This window comes from Natrix helvetica (genome assembly GCF_964273705.1).
Source record: "Natrix helvetica genome assembly, chromosome: 1".
Classification (NCBI taxonomy): Eukaryota; Metazoa; Chordata; class Lepidosauria; order Squamata; family Natricidae; genus Natrix; species Natrix helvetica.
In genome coordinates this window covers 24,101,421-24,128,821 of record NC_138548.1, presented here as the reverse complement: position 1 = coordinate 24,128,821, position 27,401 = coordinate 24,101,421, and positions in this window count along the sequence as shown.

The following is a 27,401-nucleotide window of genomic DNA, read 5'->3' as shown; positions in this document are numbered from 1 at the left end:
GGCAGCATATAAATTTAATAAAATAAATAAATGAGGTTCAGAGAAGCTTGATTAGACTTGATCAAATATTGGGATGATAGTGTAAGCATACAAGGCTTCGTTTTTTTCTGGGTTTGGCCTTAGATCTATTTTACAAGATTGTGAAATAGATAATAAATATAATAATGAAATACATCAATAATACACAGGCAAACAATAGCTACAAACCCAAGGATAAATTGCTACAAACTCGATTGCAGAAAATAAGATTTCAGCAACAGAGTGGTCAACCCCCGGAATACTCTGCCTGACTCCATTTTAACATCCTCAAACCATCAAAACTTCAACCTTAAACTGTCTACTGTGGACCTCACCCCATTCATAAGAGGTCCATAAAGGGGGCGTGCATAAGCGCACCAGCATGCCTACTGTCCCTGTCCTACTGTCACCATTTATTTGTACTCATTTCCTTTGTTCATGTCCATGTTCGTATTTATACCTGCTGTCTTGTACTTGTTTGACAAACTAATAAATAAAAACAGCATATGATTACTCAGTGGTTAGAGTGCAGTACTGCAGGCTACTTCTGCTGACTGCCGGCTGCCTGCAATTTGGCAGATCAAATCCTACCAGGTTTAGGTTGACTCAGCCTCCCATCCTTCTGAGATGGGTAAAATGAGGAGCCAAATTGTTGGGGGCAATGTGCTGACTTTATAAAACGACTTAGAGAGGTCTGTAAAGCATTGTAAAGTGGTAAAAATGTCTAAGTGCTATTGCTATTACTGTACAGTGTTAAAATAATCACCCATCTCATTGCTAACCATTTTTACTAGGAAAGTCATGAATTTTTACAAATGATGAAACCAAACATCTTCTATGCAAGGAATCCCATTTCGAAGTGAACCTAAGCTATTGTAAAAGTTGATGGTATAACAATGACTAGTTATATCACATTGTATTTTAAGCTACATAAATTTTAACAATCTCCTGTCATCAAGTTAATTTAAGATCTATGTAAATGGCTTAAAGTTGAGGTAACTTTGCTTTCATAATCATTATCTTAAAACAGATGTGTTTTGGTGTTGGATAAGCTAAGGGGCTCTTTCATAACTCTAGATAGGATGTCTCCAGACCCACCTCAGAAGTGGAGTAGGAGCCAACACTGAAAAGTTTAAACAGTGATACAATATAGGGAAATTGTGTGTGTGGGGGTGGGGGGGTGGGGGGGTTATCCTATTTGCATTTTCTTGCTAGCTTCCCTAATTTCCTTCTCCATCCAAATCACTGAAAACCTATTTTCATTTGACACATTTCTGAACTTTGTGATTTAGTTTTTCAATTAAAAAAAGCATATAAAAAGGCATTTTAGGGAAATGTGTATCTGATGGCATGGTAGGAAAATGTAAAAAAAATGCACTTTCTTAGAGAAAAATTGCTCATGGCCCATGGAATATAAACATATTTTTAGAGACATGTAGAAGAACAAAACTTTTAATGGGAATTAGCAAATCCATTATCCGTATGCAATTTCTGTTGTATGCTATCTTTCTGAAGTTGGTAAGTAAGTGAGTGAGTGAGTGAGTAAGTAGGTAAGTAAGTAAGTAAGTAAGTAAGTAAGGAAGGAAGGAAGGAAGGAAGGAAGGAAGGAAGGAAGGAAGGAAGGAAGGAAGGAAAGAAGGAAACAGACTTTAGTTGTGAAGAAAAGGAAGTGGGAATTTTTAAAATTGTAACTAAACCAATGTGGAGAAAAGCTTGACTGAAGACAAAAATGGAATAGAAGCATATTTTTCATGCATACTTACTGTACTTTTGGGTATGTATTGAGTTATATTTTGAAATTCATCAATTTGAATGGAATTTCTATTTTAGGCACCCTTTATTAGGTGATTGAGGGAGATTCAAGCAGTGGTGAAATGTAAAAGTTTTTGCCACTGGTTCTCTGGGCATGGCTTGGTGGGGTGGGGGTCATGTGACTGGGTGGGCAAGGCCAACATTTTTTAATTTTTAAAGCATTTTTAAAGCATTTTTTTACTGTCGCTTTGGGGCGAATAGGTAGTAAAAAATAATCTTTAAAAAGTGGGGAAAAAAAGGGTTCCATAATCGCATGGCACAGCTGATTGTCATGGAACCTTCTTTTTCACTTTTAAAAGAATTTTTTCCCTGCTGGTTCGGGTGAATAGGCAGGGGGAAAAATGCTTTAAAAAGTGAAAAAAGAGCTTCTGACGATGGTGCAGCTCACAGCTGATCTGCACGATCTTCGGAAGCTTATTTTTTTTTACTACTGGTTCATGGAACCAACGACAATCGTCCCCTATTGGCTTGAGCAATCACCCCTACCGGTGCAAACTGGTAGCGTTTCACCCCGGTAACAATTCAAAACAGCCTGAATAGATAATTTTCTGACATCCTAAAAAGATTTCACATGGAGTTGTGAAAGAATCCCTTAGGTATCCTTCCCAGTTTTTGAAGGACAGCTGCTTGAAGTTTCATAAGAGAGAATTTAGTGTTGCCATTGATTTGAAGTAATTGTTTGCTTATTTTAAAAAAAATCTTGAGCCCAAGGAGGGGCCCTTTTTTGTAAAATGATATATTTCCCAAATAACTGGAATTAAAGGCTTGTAAAGCAATGCAAATGTATAAGAATATAGTAGGTACATAGAATTTTAGCAGCTTTGGCACAGAAAAAGAACATCAACATTAAATAAGTGATTATGTAATGGAATGAGAAACATCATTTGATGATAAGAGCAGCAAATCAACTAATATACATTTGATATATTGAACACTGGCTACAAAATGGTAGATATTATATCCTGGCAGTTCGTTGCTCCTGGAACAGTCTGCAAATTATGAGTTGAGAAAGGGTTGCATGTTCATTTTTGCTGCCTCCGCTATTTCTGCATATTTACTAATCAATTTGATGAAAGTTTGCAATTCCTTCCTTGGTGGTACTTATATATTTTTATTTACTTATGTTTCATATTTCTTAACTGTACATCTCCCTCGGAGAGCAGCTCTGAGGTGTATAATGTAATCAATACAATTATCATTAGAATCAGAATCATTTAAGATTAAAAAGATTACAAATTATAAAAAGGAGCATAACATTTCAAAAGGTGAAAAATTCTGAGATGCAAGTTAAAGGTAAAGGCACATGTATGTTAGTCATTCCTGACTCTAGGAGGCGGTGCTCATCTCCATTTCAAAGCCGAAGAGCCAGCGCTGTCTGAAGATGTCTCTGTGGTCATGTGGCCAGCCAAAGGCGCACAGAGTGCTGTTACCTTCCCAACAAAGTGGTCCCTATTTTTCTACTTTCATTTTTTACATGCTTTTGTGTTGTGTCTGAACCAAGCAAGCATAAGGTGTCAATCAACACCAACCGGATGCCTGGATTGGCTGATTCATGTAGGCGTCACCAGGGGAGCTAGTCTGGCAGAAGCTGGGACAAGTAACAGGAGCTCAGTCTGTTATGCAGCGCTAGGGGTTCGAACTGCTGAACTGCAAACCTTCTGATAGACAAGCTCAGCGTCTTAATCACTGAGCCACCCTATGAGAAAGGACAATATAGCACAAGGTCAGCATCTTAGCTACTGAGCCAGGTACAAGTGTGTGTGTGTGTGTGTTTAGGAGGGGCTTCTCACAGGGCCAGTCAACCCTACGGTTATGTGGGTGTCAGCCAGCCTATTGCTTGCTGCCATAGAATAGGGGGGAAGAAATAGGGAGAAGCTTACATTGCAGCTTTACAACTGCTGTTATCTCCAAAGGCAAGTCCATTGGCTCTGGTATGCGGTTGCCTAGCTACAAGGGGGTTGGGCTGTATACTGTGTTTGAAAGTACTGTTTTCACACTTTTCTGCCTCATAGCTTGCTTGAAACTGTCTGCATTTGGTTTGTTCCTAGTAAAAGTACTTTTCTCTAAATCTATGGAGCCAAGGATTTTTCTTTCCTAGGAAACAAACAAAGGCAGCCCTGACAGTGGGCCCTCTGCGTCCCCCATACAAGGCTGCACAGCTGGCTTTTGACCCCTTTGTGGAAGACCAAGAGATTGTGGGCTTTCCCCTCACCTCTGAGGGCAGGATGTTCCACAATGTAGGGACAGAGGCAGAGAAGGCACTCTTCCCAGTTGAAATTTTTAGACTGACGGATCTGTAGCATAACTTCCCTGCCTGGATGAGCTGATCTGACAGAGCCAAGCTGGTTCTGTAATTACCAATATCTTGAATTGGACCTAGAAGCAACCTGATAACCAATGCAATCACACAATAGTGGTGTTATGCGCTCAATTCTAGGAGGCCCCAGAACTTTACATCATGTTGTTCAGTTGCTATGGCATGTCCAACTTTGCAACCCCATGGACCATAGCACACCAGGCTCCCCTGTCCTCCTCTGTCTCCCAGAGTTTGCCCAAATTCAGATTTATTTTAGTGTCAATGACACTATCTCATCCTTTGTCATCCCCTTCTCCTTTTGTCTTCAATCGTTCCTAACATCAGGGTCTTTTCCAATGAATCCACTCTTCTCATTTGGTAGCCAAAGTATTTGAGCTTCAACTGGATTGTCTGTTTTTTTCTTTGAAGTTTTTTTTTTTCATTTCTCATCCAAGAAGCTTCTTCAGCTCTGACTGAATGGTGGGGAATGGAAGGATTTGTACTCCATTCCCCACCATCCAGTCATAGCTGAAGAATCTTCTGAAGAAGAAATGAAACGTCTTCAAAGAAAAAACAGAAAGTCCAGTTGCCTCTTGAAAAAGCACCTTTGGGATAACCATGACCTAGATAACTGAGAATCTCCATAGATATTTTGAGCTTCAGTTTCAGTATTAATCCTTCCAAAGAACAGCCAGGGTTCATTTCCTTTAGGGTTGACTGATTTGATCTCCCTGAAGTCCAAGAGACTCTTAAGAGTATTCTCCAACACCACACTTTGAAAGCACTAATTCTTCAGTGCTCAGTCCTCCTTATGGTCCAACTCTCACAGCCATCCATTACTACTGAGAAAACCACAGCTTTAACTGTACAGACCTTGGTTAGCAAGGTGATGTCTCTGCTTTTTAATATGCTGCCTGGGTTTGCCATAGCTTTTCTCCCAAGGAGCAAGTGCCTTTTAATTTCATGGCTGCAGTCGCCATCTGCAGTGATCTTGTATCCCAAAGAACTGTCCCTGCCACATACGAAAATAAAAGAAAGCTGAATAAAATTGTAAGCAGAGCTGCAGTCACATAAAGAATAGAATTCTTTATTGGTCAAGTGTGATTGAACACACAAGGAATTTGTCTTGAGTGCATATGCTCTCAGTATACATAAAATATATATTCATCAAGAATCATAAGATGCTACACTTAGTGATAGTCAGGATACTACATAAGCAATCGAATCATTGCATTGTATTGGCATCCTTCAGTCTCAAAAGACTATGGTATCATGTTCTGGAAAGAGGTCCTAACACAGTATCTGGTGTGGCTAAAGAGGCCAATTCGAGAGTGGCAATCCCTTCTACACTGAGGGCAGATACATTCTGTCCCTTGCCCAGCCCCCAGATTTCGCTGGTTCTGGCACTACCTATTTGCCTCAGCCTGCCGAACAAGTGTCTCTTTGAAATGAAGAAGGCCATGCTGTGTCTTTAACCTCCAAGCTGAACGATCACAGGTCAAGGTTTCCCAGCTGTTAATGTCCATTCCCAAGGCCTTTAGATCCCTCTTGCAGATAACCTTATATCACAGCTGTGGTCTCCCTTTGGGACGCTTTCCCTGCACTAATTCTCCATATAGGAGATCTTTCGGAATCCAACCATCAGCCATTCTCACGACATGCCCAAGCCAGCGTAGATGTCACTGTTTCAACAGTGTATACAGGCTAGAGATTCCAGCATGTTCCAAGACTGCGCTATTTGGAACTTTGTCATTCCAGGTGATGCCAAGAATATGTCGGAGACAGCGCATTTGAAAACTGTTCAACGTTGTCTCCTGTCATGTGTAAAGGGCCCAAGACTTACTGCAGTACAAGAGTACTGAAGTGATCTTGGAGCCCAAAGAACTGTCCCTGCCAATGCATAAAGGAAATAATAGGAAAATAAAGGAAAGCTGAAGTAAAATTATAAGCAGAGTTGCAGTCACATATAGAATAGAATTCTTTATTGGCCAAGTGTGATTGGACACACACGGAATTTGTCTTTGGTGCATATGCTCTCAGTGTACATTAAAAAATACATTCGTCAAGAATCATAAGATACAACACTTAGTGATAGTCATAGGATACTAAATAAGCAATCAAATCATACTAGGAGACTAAATAAAACAATATAAATTGTAAAGATACAATCAACATGTCTATAGTCATAAGTGAGAGGAGATAGGTAATAGGAAGGATGAGAAGAATAATAGTAACACAGTCTTAGTAAATAACTTGACAGTGTTATGGGAATTAGTTGTTTATTAGAGTGATGACATTCAGGAAAAAAACTGTCCTTGTGTCTAGTTGTTATGGTATGCAGTCATCTATAATGTCGTTTTGAGGGTAAACATTGAAACAATTTGTGTCCAGGATGTAAGGGGTCTATAGATATTTCCACAGCCCTCTTTTTGACTCGTGCATATTTTTCACTTAGTGACTACTTCACTTACATAAGGACCAAGTTGCTAATCCCAGTTGCAGTTACTAAACAAAGACAACCTGCACTTCGTTCAAGGATATCTTTTATTTACAAGCATTTATTTCTGCCTGGCACTTCCTTGCCCCTGGCAAATTGATGGAAAGATGAGAGCTTAGCAAATGACTGCCTCTCATCCATTCATCTTATCTTTGTTTAGGTTTCTTGTAATTGCTTTTCGGCTATCATAAGTATGAGTGATAGTTTACACTTAACCTGTGAACTGAATAATGAAATATAAACATTTTATGCAATAAATGGATATTAAAATAGTTTATGGGAAGCCTCTGGCTGAACTTCAGCATAGACCAAGCCAGGGAGGAGACACATATACATGCTATGAATCCATTTCGCTGCTGAATTGGGGTTCTCAGTGGATGGCATAAAAAAGCACCTGACCTGGGTATTCACATTGCAGCACTGGTCAAAAGGGCCCAGCAGAGATTATACTACCTGAGATTTCTCAGGAAACAACTGTATGAAAAACTGCTGGTGACCTTCTACTGCTGCAACATAAAGAATAATTTAAGTTATGGCATCTATGTATGGTTTGCCAATTGCACAGTGGCAGATAGGGCAGCACTCCAGAGGGTCAACGTCATTGCCCAGAGGATCATTGGTTACCCTCTCCCCTCTTTGGAAGAGCTTCATAGCTCTCGCTGCCTTGAGAAAATTCAAAACATTCTTAAAGATCCATCTCATCCTGGGCACCCTTTTTTTGAACTATTACCATCTGGCAGATGGTACAGGATGATAAAAACAAGGACAAATACGCTGAAAAACATCTTCTATCCTAGGGCAGTAACTATATTGAATTGTACTGTATAGTGCAATATTAATGCAATAGCAGGGGTTTTCAATTCAATTGCACAGAATGTGAAGGACGTGTGTTTTTGCATGTATAATGTACACTGAATATGATATTTAATTTCGTTGTATGAGGTGCAATGACAATAAACTAAACTAAACTAAACTAAATGTAAGACTGCTCAATAATATCTCCTCCTTTTGTCTTTATTTGCATTCAGCAAAGATTCCAAGCTAGCAAGGGAATATAGTGCTAACCTGCAATTCATTAAGAAGGTCCTTGTGCATTTTGCATTTCAGCTACAAGGAGCAGGAAGTAATGTTGCTGAGGATGGCAGGGATGCAGTCAATGGGAGACCATGATTTTTTGAAATCCAGTGAATGGTGAAAAAAAAGGGGGAGGCTGGGTTCCCATCATAGTAAGTTTTTACTTGGATGCTCCTGCTGTACCAAACCCAGAATAATTGTTGGCTGAATAAAATATCAGAACATTAGGGCATAAAATTAAACATGCTTCTCTTTACCTTTTCAGCAAGAGAAGGACATTGACCATCATGTTAAAGCCCTCAATAACATAATGAAACTTTTGAACGAATCTATGTTTTACCGCCTGCTGCTTCATCCCTACCACAATGGGTCTTTCTAAGAATGCCTGATCTATGAGTTTTGAGAGATGGCATTTAATCACAAGACATGTTAACACAGACCCTGAGAAGCTGTTCTGTAGTTATTTTAAACTCTACTGCTTGAAAGCACTGCTCACACTATAAAGATGCCAAGCATTGAATCTGAATTGGGACTGCCCTGAGTTACAGCTAGTATAGAACAAAGTGAATGACCTATCTATTAGGTTGCCAATTGACATGCACTTTTCATAAACTGAAAACTGTTTGGTTCTAGTAGGTCCCTGGTTTGGACCATCCAAATTGATCCAAGGACCCCCAAGGAAGGCACTAGGACATCTGACAAGGGTCAGATGGATATTCCTAGCCAGCTAGGTGGGTCAGGCCAACAATGACCAACAATAAGCTCATTGTGCCATGGTGGCCATGAATTCCTGAGCTGCCTCCAACCCAAGAGATAGGAGGTTGAAATAATCCATAAACAGCAACTTGGGTAGAACCCAATAATGAAAAATAACTTTGGTCAATAATAAACCCATAGTTGGTTCATTTCTAGCAGATATGAGTCTGTCATCTGCACCTCTATAACTGTCTGATTCGGTTTTGCAACCCAACAAGACAGACACAAACTTCAGAGGATAATCAGAACTGCAGAAAAAACTTACTGCCAACCTGCCTTCCCTTTAGGACTTGTACACTGTACGAGTCAAAAAGAGAGCCGTGAAAATATTTAGAGACCCCTTGCATCCTGGACATAAATTGTTTCATCTCCTATCCTCAAAACGACGCTATAGAGCACTGCACACCAAGACAATTACACACAAGAATAGTTTTTCCCCGAACGCCATCACTCTGCTAAACAAATAATTCCCTCACCACCGTCAAACTATTCACTACAGTTGCATTACAACTACTATTAGTCTTCTCACCGTTCCTATCACCCATCTCCTCCCACTTATGACCGCATGACTGTAACTTTGTTGCTGTATCCTTACAATTTATATTGATATTAATTGTTTCCTGATTGCTTATTTGTACCCTATGACTATCATTAAATGTTGTACCTTATGATTTTTGACGAATGTATCTTGTCTTTTTATGTAAACTGAGAGCTTATGCACCAAAGACAAATTCCTTGTCTGTCCAAACACACTTGGCCAATAAAGAATTCTATTCTATTCTATTCTGTTCTGTTCTGTTCTGTTCTGTTCTATCTAGCAAAAGCATGACAACCATTCTGGCATGTGTTATTTTTGCTCTATTTTTCTTATGTTTTTTTTAAAAAAAATTGTTTTAATTGTGTTTGTAGATTGCCTGATTTTAGAATGGGTTTCTAATGTTTGTAAAGTGCTTTGGGATTTTCTATAATGAGAAGTGGCAAATTAGAAAAAATGCAATGCATATTAAAATATGATGTACTCCAAAACAAAACTGAGATTAAAAACAAACAAACAAACATAAAGCAGCTACAGTGGAGTTAAGTCCAGAAGAATATTTAACATTAGTTAAAATATAATACAGAGAGAGAGTCTGGTTAATAGTTAAGACAACAGGCTAGAAACAAGGAGACCCTGAGTTGTAGTCCCACCCTTAGGCACAAAGCTATCTGGATGATTCTGGACCAATCATTCTTTCTCACCATAGGAAGTAGGCAAACCACTTCTGGGGGTAAAAAAACTTTGGTAAGAAAACTGCAGTTACTTGTCCAGATAGTTACCGGGAGTCAACACAACTCAAAGAAGAGGGGAAGGAAGGAAAGGAAGATTGCTATATATCGTAGGAAAAAAGAAATCATTTTCTTTGGTAACTATCTGCCTAACTACATCAGACAAGGGAACCTAGAGCAGGAGTCAGAACAGATCTTTACTGAGAGATGTTGGAAAAAATGGCTATTCAGTAGTTTCAAACTAGTAAAGGCTGTGTAGGTTAAGGCCAACATTTTAACTTTTCCAGGATGGCATTTACTGTAATAGAGTCATAAAATCAATTTAGTTGGGACTACTATATAATAATTGTGCTGCCTTATTCATTTCTGGGGATTCAGTGTCTCAGATGCTGAGCTTGTCGAACAGAAGGTCAGTTTAGCGGTTTGAATCCCTAGCGCTACATAACGGAATGAGCTCCTGTTACTTGTCCCAGCTTCTGCTAACCTAGCAGAACAAAAGCACGCAAAAAATGCCAGTAGAAACATAGGAACCACTTTGGTGGAAAGGTAACAGCGTTCCATGTGCCTTAGGCATTTAGTCATGCCGGCTAGCTGATCAGGGAGATGTCTTTGGACAGTGCTGGCTCTTCAGCTTAGAAATGGAGATGAGCACACACACCCCTAGAGTTGGGAACGAGTAGCACATATGTGTGAAGGGAACCTTTACCTTTTATTCATTCCTGGGAATATACAAAATGTACAGAACTGGTAGTTCTTTCTAGAATGGGGTGTTGGAGAAATTTGTAAAACACAACAGGGGTAATTTAGATCTCTCATGCGAAACTAGGAAACAACCCTGAAGAAGGTCATAAGAAACCATTTCTGTCCTGCTCTTTATTTGGCAAGTCTCTGTAAACAAAACTGCTTTAAGAAAGAACTCTAAACTATGAGTCTTAATTTTAGAGTACAGTGGAGTTCTGTTCCATCTTGAAGTTTTATTTGTATAGTCAGTATAGCTGGTTTATTCAGTATAGCTCATTATAAATTCAGAAGGAGGATTTGGGATAGATTTATATCTACATCAGCTCCCTGGGTGTGAGTTATATGGCAATGATGGAGAAGAATTAAACCTACAAACACATTTTGCATGTACAGAGTGCATACTCTGATCGCTTGTGAATGTGGTTTCTATGTTCTTATGATGTATCAGGAGCTGAATACAAAACCTTTACCATATGGATTTCTAAAGATCATGTACTATATGGTTTTTAAAGATCATTGAATTTATCATTCTAAATGGTTTCTAAAGATCACTGTCAACATATTCATGAACCCCACCTTTTCCCTTCATTTTAGCACTTACATTCCAGTTCAAGAAATATCAGGCAGTTAAAGGTTAAATGTAGAACAAACATTTTTCATCAACCATAACTTGACCTTTGATAATTAAATATGGGATAAAATGAAAGTCTACCAGTACTTGCCTTTTAGTTCAAGAAAAGTCTGCAATCTTAACTGGAAGTCTCTGGAATTGAATTTACAATTTGCTATATGGAAAAATACACATCACCAATTTGCTCTGGTCTCTCTTTAGTCTGACTTTAATATCTGGAACTGTGCTTCTCTCTCTCTGTGTGTGTGTGTGTTTAAATATGTTAATAAAGTAAAATATTAATATCACAGCTACCATGCGAAGATTTCAGAATGCAAACTCTTTCCGAATCAAGGTTTTGCAAACCTTCCACCAACCCAACTCATTTTAAATAATTCTGCATTGGTAGTAAATAGCAAGGAAGATTACATCTTTCTTTACTCTAATTACAATGAGCCTTCAAAGTGTAGCAGAAATTATATTTGAATAAACAAATTCATTCATCAATATATTTAGTACCTTATGAATATATTATTGATAGAGTGTGTCTTATGTTTGCATTACATATATAAGACAGAACAATCTCTCTGAACATTTTTAAAGTCTAATTACAAAAATGGAATCAAGAAAAAAATAGAGGAAACAGTGTCAGATAGTGCTAGGCAGGAGGGGAAAAAGAGAAATGAGAAGCTAAAATGATATTACAGTTTTGAAGAGTAAATATGCTAGAAAGAAAAGAGAGAAGAATAAGAAAGACTAAACCACTAAAGGAAGAAAGGAAGGAAAGAAAGAAAGATGGAAGGAAAGAAAGAAAGAAAAAAGGAAGAAAGAAAAAAGGAAGAAAGAAAAAGAAAGAAAGGGAGAGGGAGGGATGAAGGAAGGAAGGAACATAGGCTAGACAAAATGTAATAAGTAAACCAGGACTATCAATAGGATCCTATGGGTGGGGTCAAAGATATCTCATCAATTTTTATCATCTTGTAATGATCAACAATAAAAAAAGAAATACTGGCAGGCGCACCAGAACCATCAGGCAGCATTGTGCCTGAAGAAATTACAAATTGATCGACTAAAGTTATGACTGGAAAAGTAGAATCTATCAATAATTCATTCACTTCTCCAATCAATAAATCAATCGATTTATCTAAGTAAGGAATGCATGTAATGCTTGCCGCTTCACTGAACTCGAGCATAATGCTGAGGAAGGTGTTTCCTCTGACTTGTGAAGAGTTGTGAAGAAAGCCTAAAGGCTTTGCTGAATCAAGACATATTTGGGAAGAATTAAGATACCTGGCAATGGCACTTGTGACTGCAAGCCAGTTAGGAATGTCATTGTGTAGCCATAATTCATCTTCCTGTTTACTTAGAGATGTACCCGATGACTCCTTTGTGCAAATACTCTCATTTATCTTCCTTCCTTGGACATATGCAGTAATGAAGCGAGTTCACTGCTCCAGGTTGCCAAATCAACCCTTTTGACTGGCTCATAAGGACCTGGCAATTCTGTCCATCTTTTATTAAGATTTAGGATCAGCTGCAGTCTCTTCATTAGTGCTGCAGACAACCAGCTCATTGTGGGCCTCCCTGGACCTCTTCAAGCTGAACAACCTTCATCTGCCAACATCCTGTTCTTTTTTTTTTCTCCCAAACTCTGTCTGGCAAAGAGATGACTGGTACTGAAATGGAGAAATGCTGAAGCACACCTTTTGTCTTACTCAGATAGAAATTGTAGTAACATGGAAAGGAAATAATCAGACCCTGCATTGGCAAAGATTTCACATCTCACTGACTGTGTGTCTTTCATAACCTTGCATTGTAGGAATGTAAGGTAGTGTTGTAGTTTCTATTTGGAACTGGTGCAAATTATACACAAAGGAAATGCATTCGGAGTCACCAATCTTTCAGACCACACGGACCACTAAATTCATAATTTAACATCCTGTGGACCACTAATATGAATTAGTGATGGGATGGGGTCCTTCAGGCACCTAGCTTGGCTGCCTGTTAGTGGAGAGAAGCACCCGGGGTCAACCCTAGGTTTTCTGTCCATTGCAGGTAGGCCAAATATGGCCAAGAATGAATGTTTGTCTTGTAGCCAGCCTGGACGCTAGATTCGCCCCCTGCAAACTCTGTCTTACGAGGAAGTTTTGCACACCACTCATTGAACTGGACTCCCAGGGAGGGAGGGAAGGGCTGGAAGTACTAAACAGGCAAGCAAGCTAATTGCCTGAAGGACCCCATCTCATCAGCAAATGGGAGTGATTGCTTTGACGGGCCTTATCCAGCCCAGGGGCCCTAGTTTGAGGATTCCCTGATTTAGTGCAATATAAAAAATGCAAATATTTTTCTGCGGACCACCAAACTTTTCTCGCAGACTACCAGTGGTCCAAGGACCACCAGTTGGTGACCGCTGCCTTAGAATGTAGATTTTTCTCCCCAGATGTAAAAAATACTGGTTGTCTTCTATTAAACCCTAAATGACATATCTTGTATATTTGGGATATCATCTTTTGGCAACTGTATCTGTACCTGTATAAGGCACAAGGAACCGGAACAACACTGACAGTTGATCAGGGTTGCTTCTTTCTTATTGCCTACCTATTAACAAGAATCTCAACAGACCGACTACATTCTTTTAGGAACAGCCAGATAAAGGCTTCAGGAGTTCTTGAGGGAGGGGTGTGCGTGTATCCTACCTCGCTGTCTTCCCTGCAAAGACACCAAGCCTCCAGTCTTTTCAGTCCTTCCTCCAGTCTAACTGGAGATTCCACCACTGCCTTTCCAGTAGGATCCAACAGGACACAAAATTGTCCTGCTACACAATAGCACACAAAATTGCTACAATAGTACACAAAATTGTTTGCTACAACTTCCTACCTGTCAATAACTACTTCAGCTTCAACCACAACAATATATGAGCACAAAATAGATACAAACTCAAGATAAACCACTCCAAACTCGATTGCAGAAAATACTCAGTAACAGAGTTGTCAATGCCTGGAAAGCTCTACCTAACTCCGATGTTACATCTTCAAACCCCCATAGTTTCAGCCTTAAACTGTCTACCGTGGACCTCACCCTAAGAGGTCTGTAAGGGGGTGTGCATAAGCGCACCAATGTCCCTACCGTCCCTGTCCTACTGTCCCCATTTATTCATACCCATTTCCTGTGTTCATGTCCATGTTTATACTTATACCTGTTATCTCGTACATGTTTGACAAACTAAATAAATACATTAAATAAATAAATAAATAAATAAATAAATAAATAAATAAATAAATAAATAAATAAATAAATAACAGGTTTGACATGCTTTAGGTTTTAATGATGTCATTTTGTGGGATTCAGGAGGTGTGTCTTTTCAGATGCAGTATCTGATCCGTTGCAAAACTGCAGAATGCAGCAGTGCAAGCAACTTTGGGTGATTTCTGATTTGTCCTGACTGTACCTTTCTTACATGAATTGCACTGGTTCCCAGAAGGCTTTCATTTGCCATCCAAGGTCCTGATTGTCACATATAAAGGTGGGTCTTCCTCTCACCAATAGCCCCTATCCATCCTACTATATCCAGTGGGATGGACATGACTCCAGTCCCATCAATTAAGTAGCAGGGTTCCAATATATCCAGGGTTGCCACAAAGAAGCAATGGATGGAAACTAATCAAGGAGAGAAGCAACTTAGAACTGAGGAGAAATTTCCTGACAGTTAGAACAATTAATCAGTGGAACAGCTTGCCTCCAGAAGTTGTGAATGCCCCAACACTGGAAGTCTTTAAGAAAATGTTGGATAGCCATTTGTCTGAAACAGTATAGGGTTTCCTGGCTAAGCAGGGGGTTGGATTAGAAGACCTCCAAGGTCCCTTCCAACTTTTCTATTCTATTCTATTCTATTCTATTCTATTCTATTCTATTCTATTCTATTCTACTCTACTCTACTCTACTCTACTCTATTCTAAGTAATAACCTCTTGGGACACAGGAGGCATGTTTTTCTGTTGTGGTGCCTGCCCTCTGGGGTGCTTCACCATCTTTATGGAAGGTGAGACCCTGCTGCCCTTCCAGAAAGCATTAAAAGCACTGTTTCTTTTTTGCCCAAGTGAGGAGCCATCAATCTAGTAAAACCTGGACAGGTTGATATTATGTTATTTTGCTTTTACTCTTGGCGACTGTTTTTCTTTTTAGTTATACAATTTTGCATTTTCTAAGGTTTTGTATTGTGGTTTCCATTTAACCTTTCTTTGCTGCCCAGAGTCACCATGGTGAGAGGAGTAGCCATATAAATAGAAATAAATAAATGTAAAAGTATTACCCAAGACTATTTTATAGCCCTAACTTGCCAGCCTTCTAAAAAGCCCTGAAAACACTGGCTTTTCAAGATACTGGATGTTGAATGAAACCACTTCTGAATATGAGTGTAATTAATTGTTGAGTGTCCCTTCCCAGCATGACCACCTTCATGTTGTTTTAAAGTATCATTCTGTTGTTTCAACACTGTAAGTACCCATAATCATATACAAGTGGGTGGCTGGAGAAATTGAATGAAGAGATAGATCAGTTGTCAAACTCGATTTCATTGAGGGCTGTATCAGAGTTGTGTTTGACCTCGGGGGCCCACGTGGGCATGGGCAGCTCAACATCACTTGTGTTGGGGGCACCTGTGGTGACCTGGGCGGGGCTGGAGCAGTGGTGGGATTCAAAAAAAATTACTACCTGTTTTGTGGGTATAGTTTTATGGGTGTGGTTTGGTGGACATGGCAGGGGAAGGTTACTGCAAAATCCCCATTCTCTCCCCATTTCCTTCCTTCATCCCCATCAGCTAGGATTCGGGAGGCAGAGAATAGATATGGGCGGGGCCAGTCAGAGGTGGTATTTACCTGTTCTCCAAACTACTCAAAATTTCTGCTACCGGTTCTACAGAACTGGTCAGAACCTGCTGAATACCACCTCTGGGCAGGGGACCCTCATTCCCTCTCAGTATAATCTCCTTCCTTCCTTCTTCCTTCCTTCAATTTCCACCTTTTCCTTTTTCCTTCCCTCTTAATTCTCCTTTCTTCTTCCTTCCCCTCTTTCCTTCTTTTTCCTTCCTTGCTCTCTTCCCATCTTCCCTTCTTTTTCTTTGTCATCCCTCTTTCCCTTTCTCCTTTCCTATCCCTTCTTGAAGGCTTAAATGCAAAAGGGGAAACTTTTCTCAATCCCTTCTTGCCTTGTGATCAAATACCTCTTTTGCTAGTAGTTTTGTTTTGCTAGGACTCTGCCAGTGAAAATGGAGCTCAGGAGGAGCACACACAGTTCCCTTGAGCACTGCTTTTGCTGGCAGAGCACTGCAGGCTGGTCCTTTGCTGTTTCTGGGGCAGCCCCGTGGGGCAGATCTAAGCACCCTGCAGGCCGGATTCAGCTCGTGGGCCTTGAGTTTGACACCCCTGAGATAGATGGGTCAATAAATGAAGAAATGATTTCAAAATGTTCACTTGTAAACATTGATCTTGCTCTTCTAGCTTATATTCTGATTTTTAGCTTATTTCTTGGAATCAGGAATCTGAACAATTATTATTTTTTAAAAAAACTGATGTTTTTGGCTTCAATTACTTCCCAGGTAGGCCTTGTTGTTATACTAGGTCTAAGCAATTTTCAAGAGGAAAACTTTAATACAAGAAAATACTACAACTCTTCAGCCAAGAGGCTCATTTATTTACTAAGCTTAAATCTCTAAACTCATGCTGTGTTACGCTATCAATAAGACACTCAGGTGAATACTAGCAAGTCATGTGCAATAGCAGTAATAATAATAAAAAAATATCGAATGCAGCCTGAAGCAGGAAACAGTCAAGCACCTGGAGTTTACGATGCCTTAAAATATTTTTATATACTATTTTCAGTTTAAGTAACTGCAAGGAGCTGACTAATGCCTTATGACTAATATGGAGTAGTCTCTCACCTCTCTTCCAGAAGATAAAGTCAAGACCACACATACCTCAGTACAGCTCAGAGCCTGGACTGAAAGCTTTACAAGAATCCTCCCATGAAGACTATCTGTAACTGTTAGATATTAACATATATCGTAGCAAGTCTCCTCTCTGGTCCGTTGCTACCACGGGAAACAGGTATCGCTCTGATTGGTCGAGAGGCGTACCCGATCCCTATAAAAGGGGAACCCTCCGGCCACAGAGCAAGCTGGATCACTACTACTACTAATAAAGAGCTGTTAAGTCACTTTGTGTCCGCAGTCTGTTCTCTCGTTGCCCAGATCTAACATTGGCGACGAAGGTGGGATCGAGAGGCAGATAGGACGAAGAACGCTACTTCAGAATCTCCGGATTTGATCCAGCCTAGGAATTCGGCAGAAATTCCGGCAGCCATCTCAGGACACCGCAGCGCGGCAAATTCAAACAGAGAAGATGGCGATGCACACTCCCCCCGCTCCATTCGACCCAGCGAACGACGAATGGGAAGCCTTCATGATTCGTTTCGAGTGTTTTCTCGAAGCGAACGAATACACGGGGATAACCGACGCCCGGAAGAAAAACATCTTCCTCGGCTACTGTGGGAAAGAAGTCTTCAACATGGCCAGAGACCTCACCGCGCCTACTCCGATACAAGCGGTATCATGGACGGCGTTGCAACAGGCTCTACAGACTCATTATGCGCCAAAACCTTCCCGCCACGTTTGCCGCCAGGAATTCAACACGCGGAACCAGAAGGCGGGAGAATCAATCAACCAGTATGTTGCAGCCTTGCGTAAAGCAGCAACTCACTGCGAGTTCAGGGATCTGGACGAGCATATCCTGGCGCAATTTGTCTGTGGGTTAAGAGACATTTCGCTACAAAAGAAGCTGTTGGCAAACCCAAATTTAACCCTACAGATAGCCCTAAATGAAGCAAGGGCATCAGAGTCAGCGGAGAAATCATCAGTAACCATACAACGCGGTTTCAGCGTAAGCCAGCCAGCGCCCAGGCAAACCAGAGTTCACTACGAGGACACAGACCCCGACTACGAGGATCCCGAGTTCGAGGACATTCACCTGATGCGGAGCAGTCACTTGAGGCCAGGGGGGAGACCCGGATTCTGTTTGCCGCCATGCGCAAGCTGCGGAGGGAATCACCCCCGGTCTACCTGTAGGTTCAGGAACGTTGTTTGTTCGCACTGCAACAAACATGGGCACATCGCACGAGTGTGCCGGAGCGAAGTCCCTGCCTCACGGCAGCCACCTATGTACCACCAACAGAAGCCCAACCCAGGGGCTTGGCGAAATCAAAAAGGGCGCCCAGAGAGAAATCCACAAGTGTTTACCCAGAGAGAAAATCCCCAGAGAGCTGAGCGAGCGTATTCCCAGAGAGATTACACACAAAGAGCTGAAAGATCGTTCTACCAAGACGCTCAACGAGAGTATTTTCAGGATACAGATGCTGAGATAGAGTTAACCCAGAGAGAGGAGTTGCGAACGTATCTCACCACAATAAGTCAGGTCCGCACCAAGCGGCCTAAAAAGCTGAAAGTCACAGTCCTCTTGGAGGGCTCACCTTGCGAGCTGGAAGTTGACACAGGATCGTCACTGACGATAATTTCATGGGCATCCATGAAACAGGCTATCCCTAGCCTCAAAAAGAGCCAACTATGTGTTCCAGACATCCTGCTTCGAGACTACCAGGGGAACCGAGTCCCCATCGTGGGCCAAGGCACCTTCCAGATCCGTTTCAAGGACATCGTAGCCCAGCTGCCCGTGACCATCGCCAGCGCACCGTTACAGAACCTTCTAGGACTAGACTGGTTTGAAGCTTTGGGGTTAGAAGTCACAGGAATCAACGCCGTGGAGAACAGCAGCGCTGAGCAGATATTTAAGGAGTTCAAGGATGTGTTCAGCCCCGGTCTTGGTAAGTATGTGGGTAAACCAATTTCATTCAATTTAGACCCCAAAGTGGCGCCAATCCGACTTAAACCGAGACGAGTGCCTTTTGCACTCCGCCCAAAAATAGATAAGGAGATAGATAAGTTAGTGGAGCAAGGAATCCTTGAGCCGGTGGATCACGCGCGTTGGGAAACTCCCATTGTGACCCCCGTTAAGTCAGACGGGTCAGTCCGCATCTGCGCAGACTATAAATGCACAATTAATGTCGCACTACAACAAAGCGCATATCCTGTGCCAGTAGTACAGCACTTATTGCACTCGTTGGGGCCAGGAAAGATATTTGCTAAATTAGACATGGCACAAGCGTACCAGCAGTTGCCCGTAGATAGCGCCACAGTGGAGGCCCAAACCATAGTGACGCATAGAGGAGCATTCAAATGCAACCGGCTACAATTCGGCCTGAGCATTGCTCCAGGTTTGTTCCAGAGCGTCATGGAACGACTTTTGCAAGGGATACCGGGAGTCGTCCCCTATTTCGACGACATCTTAGTGTCCGCTGCAAACGAGGAGCAGTTAAATAAAAGAGTCAGAACTGTTTTGGCCAGAATCAGAGAGAAGGGTCTCCGCCTTAAAAAAGAAAAATGCCAAATTAATTTGCCTAGCGTAGAATTCCTGGGTTATAGAATCGATGGTCAGGGAATACACCCCACTTCAAAGAAAATTAAGGCGATCCAGGACGCCCCCACACCACGAAATCAGACCGAGTTGCAGGCCTTCCTCAGACTACTTAACTTCTACAGCGCTTTTCTGAGACAGAAGGCGACCGTTGCTGAGCCACTACATCGACTACTCCAGAGGAACGCACCATGGAAATGGGGACGATCCGAAGCAGCAGCTTTTGCCGGGGTAAAGCGCCTGCTCACCACTGACTCGCTGTTAGTCCAATACAGCCAGACACTACCGCTGGTATTGACCTGCGACGCATCACCCTTTGGAGTTGGCGCAGTCCTTAGCCACAGGATGCCAGACGGCAAAGAAGCACCCATCGCTTTGTACTCTAGAACTCTTTCATCGGCCGAGAGGAACTACAGCCAGATGGACAGGGAAGCGTTAGCTGCTGTAGCTGGAGTAAAACGTTTCCATGAATACCTCTACGGCCGCTATTTTGAACTAATTACAGATCACAAACCGCTGTTGGGACTTTTGGCGGGAAACCGCCCCACTCCAGTCTCCCTTTCTCCACGCATGACCAGGTGGACTGTTTTCCTGGCTGCGTACTCCTACAAGTTAGTTCATCGACCGGGCTCCACTCTAGGACACGCAGACGCACTCAGCCGTTGCCCACTACCGGACCTTTTGCCAGACCCCACTCCCGAAGTACCGGTGTTGCTCATTGACTGCTTGGACTCTGGACCGGTTTCTTCCTGCGACGTTGCAAGGTTCTCCTCTAAAGACAGTTTAATAAAGCAAGTTCAAACTTGGGTTTGGAGGGGGTGGCCGAAGGGAAACGTGGGCCCGGAATTCAAAGTGTTTTGGTCGAAACGGGACGAACTCTCAGTATTACAAGGTTGTTTATTGTGGGGGGATCGAGTTGTTATTCCTTATGCGTTACGTAGAAATGTGTTGGATGCATTACATGTTGGGCACCCGAGAATCGTTAGGATGAAGGTGTTAGCGAGAAGTTACGTTTGGTGGCCAAACATGGATAAAGAGATAGAGGAGTGGGTGGCCACTTGCGATCCATGCCAAGAATCGAGACCAGCACCCCCGGAAGCGCCCGCCACAGAATGGGAAAAGCCTAAAGCACCCTGTTCGAGAATACACATCGACTTTGCAGGGCCAGTTCAAGGTCAGACGTTCCTTATAGTTGTGGATGCATACTCCAAATGGCTAGAAGTAGTCCTAATGACTTCAACCACGGCAGAGGCAGTCATTAAGGTTCTACGGCAACTTTTCGCCACTCATGGCCTGCCCGACCTCCTGGTCTCCGATAACGGGCCCCAGTTCACGGCCATGCAATTCGAAACATACTTAGCAGGTCAGGGAATTCGGCATGCCCTCGTCGCGCCATTCCATCCGGCATCAAATGGACAGGCGGAGAGGATGGTGCATTCCGCAAAAGAGGCCCTCGCTAGGATGGGTCCAGGTGATTGGCAAACACGCATTGACCATTACCTCCTAATTCAGCACATTACCCCCAGCGCAACGATGGGTAGGAGCCCCGCTGAGCTACTCATGGGCCGCCGTCTACAGTCTCACCTGGACCGTCTTCACCCTAATTACTCTGCCACAGCACCCCCAGACTCCACAAGCAAAATTCGGAATTTTAGCATAGGGGATTCGGTATACACCCACAACTACGCAGGGGGGACATTGTGGATGCCGGCAAAGATCATTGGCATCACGGGTCCACGATCGTATCTGCTAGAGCTGGAAGATGGGCGGAGCTGGAAAAGGCACATCGATCAACTTCGGGGTCGCCTGGCGCACTCAGACCTACGAACCGAGAACGAAAGCTACCTACCGATGCAAAGTCAACCACTCGAGAGCCCCAACACAGAGAGCTACGACACCTGCGAGCCCAGGACAGAACAAGAGGTCGAGCGCGAAACGGAACAACCACCAAGCAACGTAAGCGAGCAGATCCCCGAACGCCAAAACAACGAAAGCCTGCAAACCCCGGAACCCGACACACAGAAAGAAACTGATCCTGCAACTACTTCTGACCAACCCGAACTGCGACGCTCCACCCGAGTAAGGCAAACGCCAACATACCTAAAGGACTACATAACGAACCGCAATGTTCCGTCTAAGAGGGGAGGGGTGTTAGATATTAACATATATCGTAGCAAGTCTCCTCTCTGGTCCGCTGCTACCGCGGGAAACAGGTATCGCTCTGATTGGTCGAGAGGCGTACCCGATCCCTATAAAAGGGGAACCCTCCGGCCACAGAGCAAGCTGGATCACTACTACTACTAATAAAGAGCTGTTAAGTCACTTCGTGTCCGCAGTCTGTTCTCTCGTTGCCCAGATCTAACAGTAACTGTGCATTTTCTTATATAGTTATAAGGCTACTTTTCTCAAGCAAGCAAAAAAAAAAAAGCCTTATAATCATAGATTTGGTTAGTGATTTCATTTCGAGATTAAAATAGCTTGAAGTCCTAGATTTTGCCTTTATCCATGACCCCTGGATTTTATTGCTTGAGGCAACATTGGGAAGAGGTCTGTGGGGATTAGAATATTTTGGGATGAATGAGGAAAGAATGCAGTGGTGGGATTATTTCTTTTTATGACTGGTTCTGTGTGGGCATGGCTTTGTGGTTATGGCGTGGCTTTGTGGGTGTGACTTTGTGGGCATGGCAGGGGAAGGATACTGCAAAATCCCCATTCCCTGCCCACCCCACTAACCTGCTTTCCAGCTCTGTTCTCCCGTTCAGGGCAACAAAAGAAGATAGGCTGGGAGGCAGCAGGGGCGGGGCCAGCCTAATTGCTGGTTCTCCAAACTACTTAAAATTTCTGCTACTGGTTCTCCAGAACCGTCAGAACTGGCTGAATACCACCTCTGAGGGAGGATGGGCTGCACTAAATGCTTGTTTGTATCAATAAATGGTGCACTGAAGATATACAACATAGTTGTCAACTTATGACCATAATTGAGCCTGTCTATTATGGTTGTAAGTCATGATAATCATAAAGTGGATCATCATATGAAGGACTCAATTTTATGACTTCTGTTGTGGTGGTCATTAAGTGAATTATCATGGTTGCTAAGCAAATACCATAATCATTAAGTGAAGCCATTGTTTGCTAGGGAGCATTTTTTTGCCAAAAGCTGGAAGTAAGTGCCTTTTTCCCACAAAGACATCATAGATTGAGGTTATGTGATTGTGGGATGCTACAAATGGCTATAAATACAGGCCACTTAGCAAGAATCCAAAATGCAGTCATGTAACCAGGGTGTTAGTACCTTTTTTTGGAGAGAAGTGACTATCATAACTTGCTGAATGACTGGTTGTACGTCAAGAAGCAGCAAACAAATTATCCTGCTATTAGATAACTCCCACTGTATCTTCAGAAGTGTATTGGAAGTACAATATCTGCCATTCATTTTCAAAGGGGAATCACCGAGGATACCTGCTACTTTGACTAAAGATCAAAGCTCAGGAAGGGGTCATGACTCTAGCAACCTTATCCAGATATTCTTTTACTACATCTTCCATTGTTTTATCAAGATCCACCAACAAGTCATGCAAATGGGAATAATTGAAGAGGATGTTTGCCCAAGCTTAGTTCACCCTTAGATCTTTTTAATAGCATGCATATTCCATACTATCAATGATCTAGACTAGACTAAAATATTCTTTATTGGTCAAGCGTGATTGGACACACAAGGAATTTGTCTACAGTGCCTAAGATCTCAGTGTACATACAAGCAACAAAGTGATAGCTGTAAGATACCAATAGGAGTAGGTCATAGGAATAAATGAGAAGGAGTAGATGAGAAGAATAATCGTAATGTGGTCCTACTACATGCTTAGATATCCTTAGGCATAAGGCAGTGCTGTGGGATTATGTGTTTAGCAAAGTGATAGCATGAGGAAAAAACTGTACTTGTGTCTAATTCTTTGGTGTGCAACCCCCTATAGAGACATCCTGAGTGGAGAAATGAAATAGTTTATGTCCAGGATGTGAGGGGTCAGAAGATATTTTCTCAACCCTCTTTCTGGCTTATGCAGTATGCAGGTCCTCAATGGAAGGCAGGCTGGTTGCAATTGTTTGAGGTCCCCCCCCCCCCAGTCCTAACTATCCATTGAAGTCTGTGCCTGTACTGTTTAGTTTCTGCACCAAACCAGACAAGCTATAGAATAATTTGGAATGAGTTACCACAGGCAGCATGTTTTTCTTTAGTTGGGCATCCTTGTTACTCTGATATACCTACCAAACTCCTAGTGCAAACTCCTACTGTAAGAGTGCCAGTTTCATTGTAGAAGAAAACAAGCAATTCGTGTTTTTGACTTGTTGATGTGACCTAGTCTTCAAATTCTGCAAGCACTCAGCCAAAATAAGGATGTAATTTAACATGGGAGCCAGGTAACAAGCTCTCGGTAGTCCTGTTTTCCATGAATTTAACTAATTGCCTTTTAAAGCCATTCAAATTTACGTCAGTTATCACATCTTGCAATAACAGAATTTCATTGTTTAATTTTGTGCAGTGTGAAGAAGTAGTGCTTTTCTTCCCTGGTTCTAAATCTTCTTCCAATCAGTTTCATTTAATGATTCCTGGTGTTTGGGGGAAAAGAGAGAAAACTCTCTGTATTGACTTTCCAAATGTCATACATGATTTATATACTTTTTTTTTCATTATTTATGTATTAAATATACCGTCCATTCAACTTCATCATGACTCTGAGCAATTTAAAATGATCTAATATCAACAACCAATAATAATAAAAAAAATCTAGCCATAAAACAAATCAGACTCTGACACAGCGGTCAACTCACAATTTACCATAAAGACTGGAAAAAAGGCAGGTTCTGAGACGTCAATTAAATGAAGTCAGACTGGGGACCATATCTGAGACAGCCTACGTTTTCATTTTATCAGTTAACATGGTTTAATCAATAGCATATGGACTTTTCCTGCTTCTTTACACTTTCTACCTTAATCATAACCATATTATTATATGGCACAGATATTGTATGGCACAGATAGCCAATTGTTTAGACTGTCACTGGACTTGGCATTTTTATCAACTTACTAACTGATAACCTGGCGTTGCCCAGGTATTTATTTATAGGGGGGGGGGGAGAATGTCCGGACCAAACATAATTTCTAATGTTGGATTTTGCCCTGTACCAGAGGGAGCCCCCTTGTAAAGTAGTGTGAAGCCATCACCATGGCAACTCCACAGCGCAGTACAGTAGAAGCCACTATAATATTATATTATTGCCTTTATTATTAATATACCTCTTCCTATGACTCTGAGTGATTTACATTTTCAAACATGGTTTTGCCGAAGAGCATTTATTACATGAATATTATAATATGAATATTACAATAATATTACAGAGACCGGTGGGGTGGCTTAGAGGTGGAGCTCTTACCTCACAACCAGGAGACTGTGAGTTAGGTAGTGGCAGATAATTCTCTCTCTCGGCATAATGAGCAATTGTCTGCTGCTAACTCCACATAGGCCTCAGGAAGGACATCTGGCCAGTAAATGCTCAAGCTCCATTCACTTTCCCCAACTGGATTCCCAAGATTCTTAAATGAAAAAAAAAAGATTAAAAGAACATTACAGTGTTGGCAGAAGTGGGGAGACAGGCATGGTAGATACTGCAGTGTCCCTACAGTTTGCAATTCCACCCATTGGATTTCATTCATATGACCATAAGAGCACTGCAGTAGCCTAACCTTGGGCAGTGGTCACAAGTCCCTTCATTCAGCACCACTGTAATTTCAAATAGCTTTTGAAGGAATAATAGTAATTCAATGACTACCAACATAATTAACCAGTACACTAATTGACATCAAAGAACAGGCTCTTTTACCTCGTAACTACTCAAGAGCCTTGGATAAAGAATTTTATAAAAGACTTTTTGAAAATTCATGTATACAACATTGACAACACTATCTCACTTTATAAGTCAAATGCTCTCAAAAACTAAAAAGATGGTGAGGCAACGTTTATATTTGCAAAATTAACACCATTTTCTCTTATTCTTTAAAGTGCTTTACCATTTTTTCTTTTGCATAGGCTTGGGCAATAAATCATCTTACATGGAACTTAATGTATGGTCCTGATTCTTTGGACTTGACACTTTAAGGATGATGTTCCTGTATAGTCTCCATGATGTTACAGATTTTTCTTGTTAAATTAGATTTGCTTTAGATTGAGATTCTGATTGCTTGAGATTCTCAGGTCATAGTTGTCCCAAAGATGCTTTTTTCAAGAGGCAACTGGACTTTCTTGTTTTTTCTTTGAAAATGTTTTGCTTCTCATCCAAGAAGCTTCTTCAGCTCTGACTGAATGGTGGAGGAATGGAAGGATTTATACTCCTTGCAGACAGCTGGTCATTGGCATTCTTTTAGAGAGTCATTGAGCTGTGTGCAAGAAGTATAAATCCCTCCATTCCGCCACCATCCAATCAGAGCTGAAGAAGCTTCTTGGATGAGAAGTGAAACATCTTCAAAGAAAAACCAGAAAGTCCAGTTGCTTCTTTAAAAAGGACCTTTGGGACATTTGCTTTAGTTGTTTTGATTCTCACTCAAGGAATTCCAGCATTAAAATGAGCACGGAAAAGCTCAGTGATCATATGAATTGCACCCAAAAATGCCCCATGAAAAAAAGGCAAGGATGCTTTCTCACTTATCCAAGGAGGGAGAAGATTTTAAGCAGTGAGGGTAGCATAAATGCTAACTTCAAGAGGAAGAAAGACACTAAGATTTTGGATGGGTACCACAATCTCTAGTTGTGTTCCCCTCTTGCCTCTGATTTATGCTGTTTTGAAGAGAGTCCTCGGCATTTCTCTGTGGTTTTAAATGAAAGTAAATCACTTTTCTCAAGGAAGGAAGTGCATTGTTATTGATGGATGTAGGAACACAGTGGGGTGCTCTGTCAAAAAGCGATAGTTCTGTCTGTGAGGGAACATGAAAAAGAGGTAGGTAATAAGTTAAATTAATTTCCACAAAATGAGCTGGTGACAGGATTTCCATAACTCATTATAAGTTGATTCTACACCTGCTGCTTTAACCCACGGTAGCCAGTTCCTCAGCCGCTGAGCTGAAAATGGGGATTGTCAGGCAACAGAATGGCTGTTTCTATATCCAAAGCAGGATAACCAAATGCTGGTTTTTAAAAAAGGGAGGAGAAATAGCCAACAAGAACTTTGCAGAGCGGTACAATTTCTCATGGTAGGAATGCAAGACTGCTGTCCCACTTTCCAGCAGTAAAAAGTGTTGTGGCCCGCCAGCAGCCAGCAGAGCTGGCAGCAGATTCGGACAGTGAGGAGGTTGGGGAGGAACATGGGACAGTCCTGGAGTCTGAGGAAGGCTCTGATGATGGCTCTGTGTTGGAGACAGAGCTGTATGCTAATTATCAGCTGCCTTCAAAAGTCAGACATCAGTGAGGCAGACGAATAGCTGGAGCCTGTTCCCAGTGTGTGCATGCACAGAGTTGCCAGCTGAAGGGAACAGCTAAAAAACAGGGGTGAACTTGGGAGTAAGGCCACAGATGGACTATAAATGACCCCTCCCAGAGGAAATAAAAGAGGAGCGAAAGGGAAGTGGAGTTTGCAGAAGGCAATTAGTTCACTCAATTGGCTAGTGACTCTCTGAGATTCCTTGCCAAGTTTTGCAGATATCGGGCCTGGCAGCTCTCCAAGCCAGATAAGGTCTGTGACTGTAAATCCTCCCTTGAAAGACTTTACTGGATGTGAATGAGCAGAATTCACAGTAAATTAATAAAAGGGGTTTTTGTCAGGACAA